This window comes from Bombus terrestris, unplaced genomic scaffold (assembly GCF_910591885.1).
Source record: "Bombus terrestris unplaced genomic scaffold, iyBomTerr1.2, whole genome shotgun sequence".
Classification (NCBI taxonomy): domain Eukaryota; kingdom Metazoa; phylum Arthropoda; class Insecta; order Hymenoptera; family Apidae; genus Bombus; species Bombus terrestris.
In genome coordinates, this window is record NW_025963581.1 from 29,394 (window position 1) to 33,592 (window position 4,199).

Here is a 4,199-nt window from a genome sequence, read left to right on the forward strand (position 1 = left end):
GGACAACGTGGGACATCGTGGGACAACGTGGGACAACGTGGGACAACGTGGGACACCGTTGGACACCGTTGGACACCGTTGGACACCGTTGGACATCGTTGGACACCGTGGGACAACGTGGGACAACGTGGGACAACGTGGGAAACCATGGAACAACGTGGGACAACGTGGGACACCGTTGGACATCGTTGGACATCGTTGGACACCGTGGGACAACGTGGGACAACGTGGGACACCGTTGGACATCGCTGGACACCGTTGGACATCGTTGGACACCGTGGGACAACGTGGGACAACGTGGGACAACGTGGGACAACGTGGGACAACGTGGGACAACGTGGGACAACGTGGGACAACGTGGGACAACGTGGGACATCGTGGGACAACGTGGGACAACGTGGGACAACGTGGGACAACGTGGGACATCGTTGGACACCGTTGGACACCGTGGGACAACGTGGGACAACGTGGGACAACGTGGGACAACGTGGGACAACGTGGGACAACGTGGGACAACGTGGGACAACGTGGGACAACGTGGGACAACGTGGGACAACGTGGGACAACGTGGGACAACGTGGGACATCGTGGGACAACGTGGGACAACGTGGGACAACCTGGGACAACGTGGGACAACGTGGGACACCGTTGGACATCGTTGGACACCGTGGGACAACGTGGGACAACGTGGGACAACGTGGGACACCGTTGGACACCGTTGGACACCGTTGGACACCGTTGGACACCGTTGGACATCGTTGGACACCGTGGGACAACGTGGGACAACGTGGGACAACGTGGGAAACCATGGAACAACGTGGGACAACGTGGGACACCGTTGGACATCGTCGGACAACGTGGGACAACGTGGGACAACGTGGGACAACGTGGGACAACGTGGGACAACGTGGGACAACGTGGGACACCGTTGGACACCGTGGGACACCGTTGGACACCGTTGGACATCGTTGGACACCGTGGGACAACGTGGGACAACGTGGGACAACGTGGGACAACGTGGGACAACGTGGGACAACGTGGGACAACGTGGGACAACGTGGGACAACGTGGGACAACGTGGGACAACGTGGGACATCGTGGGACAACGTGGGACAACGTGGGACAACGTGGGACAACGTGGGACACCGTTGGACAACGTGGGACACCGTTGGACATTGTTGGACACCGTGGGACAACGTGGGACAACGTGGGACAACGTGGGACATCGTGGGACAACGTGGGACAACGTGGGACAACGTGGGACAACGTGGGACAACGTGGGACAACGTGGGACAACGTGGGAAACCATGGAACAACGTGGGACAACGTGGGACACCGTTGGACATCGTTGGACATCGTTGGACACCGTGGGACAACGTGGGACAACGTGGGAAAACGTGGGACAACGTGGGACACCGTTGGACATCGCTGGACACCGTTGGACATCGTTGGACACCGTGGGACAACGTGGGACAACGTGGGACAACGTGGGACAACGTGGGACAACGTGGGACAACGTGGGACAACGTGGGACAACGTGGGACAACGTGGGACAACGTGGGACAACGTGGGACATCGTGGGACAACGTGGGACAACGTGGGACAACGTGGGACAACGTGGGACATCGTTGGACACCGTTGGACACCGTGGGACAACGTGGGACAACGTGGGACAACGTGGGACAACGTGGGACAACGTGGGACAACGTGGGACAACGTGGGACAACGTGGGACAACGTGGGACAACGTGGGACAACGTGGGACAACGTGGGACAACGTGGGACATCGTGGGACAACGTGGGACAACGTGGGACAACGTGGGACAACGTGGGACTACGTGGGACACCGTTGGACATCGTTGGACAACGTGGGACACCGTTGGACATCGTTGGACACCGTGGGACAACGTGGGACAACGTGGGACACCGTTGGACACCGTTGGACATCGTTGGACACCGTGGGACAACGTGGGACAACGTGGGACAACGTGGGAAACCATGGAACAACGTGGGACAACGTGGGACAACGTGGGACAACGTGGGACAACGTGGGACAACGTGGGACAACGTGGGACACCGTTGGACACCGTGGGACACCGTTGGACACCGTTGGACATCGTTGGACACCGTGGGACAACGTGGGACAACGTGGGACTACGTGGGAGAACGTGGGACAACGTGGGAGAACGTGGGACAACGTGGGACAACGTGGGACAACGTGGGACAACGTGGGACAACATGGGACAACGTGGGACAACGTGGGACAACGTGGGACATCGTGGGACAACGTGGGACAACGTGGGACAACGTGGGACAACGTGGGACACCGTTGGACAACGTGGGACACCGTTGGACATCGTTGGACACCGTGGGACAACGTGGGACAACGTGGGACCACGTGGGACAACGTGGGACAACGTGGGACAACGTGGGACAACGTGGGACAACGTGGGACAACGTGGGACAACGTGGGACATCGTGGGACAACGTGGGACAACGTGGGACAACGTGGGACAACGTGGGACAACGTGGGACACCGTTGGACATCGTTGGACACCGTGGGACACCGTGGGACAACGTGGGACAACGTGGGACAACGTGGGACAACGTGGGACAACGTGGGAAACCATGGAACAACGTGGGACAACGTGGGACACCGTTGGACACCGTTGGACAACGTGGGACAGCGTGGGACAACGTGGGACAACGTGGGACAACGTGGGCCAACGTGGGACAACGTGGGACACCGTTGGACACCGTGGGACACCGTTGGACACCGTTGGACATCGTTGGACATCGTTGGACACCGTGTGACAACGTGGGACAACGTGGGACAACGTGGGACAACGTGGGACACCGTTGGACATCGTTGGACATCGTGGGACAACGTGGGACAACGTGGGACAACGTGGGACAACGTGGGACAACGTGGGACACCGTTGGACATCGTTGGACACCGTGGGACACCGTGGGACAACGTGGGACAACGTGGGACAACGTGGGACAACGTGGGACAACGTGGGAAACCATGGAACAACGTGGGACAACGAGGGACACCGTTGGACATCGTTGGACAACGTGGGACAACGTGGGACAGCGTGGGACAACGTGGGACAACGTGGGACAACGTGGGACAACGTGGGACACCGTTGGACACCGTGGGACACCGTTGGACACCGTTGGACACCGTTGGACATCGTTGGACATCGTTGGACATCGTGGGACACCGTTGGACATCGTTGGACATCGTTGGACACCGTTGGACATCGTTGGACACCGTGGGACAACGTGGGACAACGTGGGACAACGTGGGAAACCATGGAACAACGTGGGACAACGTGGGACACCGTTGGACATCGTCGGACAACGTGGGACAACGTGGGACAACGTGGGACAACGTGGGACAACGTGGGACAACGTGGGACAACGTGGGACACCGTTGGACACCGTGGGACACCGTTGGACACCGTTGGACATCGTTGGACACCGTGGGACAACGTGGGACAACGTGGGACAACGTGGGACAACGTGGGACAACGTGGGACAACGTGGGACAACGTGGGACAACGTGGGACAACGTGGGACAACGTGGGACATCGTGGGACAACGTGGGACAACGTGGGACAACGTGGGACAACGTGGGACACCGTTGGACAACGTGGGACACCGTTGGACATTGTTGGACACCGTGGGACAACGTGGGACAACGTGGGACAACGTGGGACAACGTGGGACATCGTGGGACAACGTGGGACAACGTGGGACAACGTGGGACAACGTGGGACAACGTGGGACACCGTTGGACACCGTTGGACACCGTTGGACACCGTTGGACATCGTTGGACACCGTGGGACAACGTGGGACAACGTGGGACAACGTGGGAAACCATGGAACAACGTGGGACAACGTGGGACACCGTTGGACATCGTTGGACATCGTTGGACACCGTGGGACAACGTGGGACAACGTGGGAAAACGTGGGACAACGTGGGACACCGTTGGACATCGCTGGACACCGTTGGACATCGTTGGACACCGTGGGACAACGTGGGACAACGTGGGACAACGTGGGACAACGTGGGACAACGTGGGACAACGTGGGACAACGTGGGACAACGTGGGACAACGTGGGACAACGTGGGACAACGTGGGACAACGTGGGACATCGTGGGACAACGTGGGACAACGTGGGACAACGT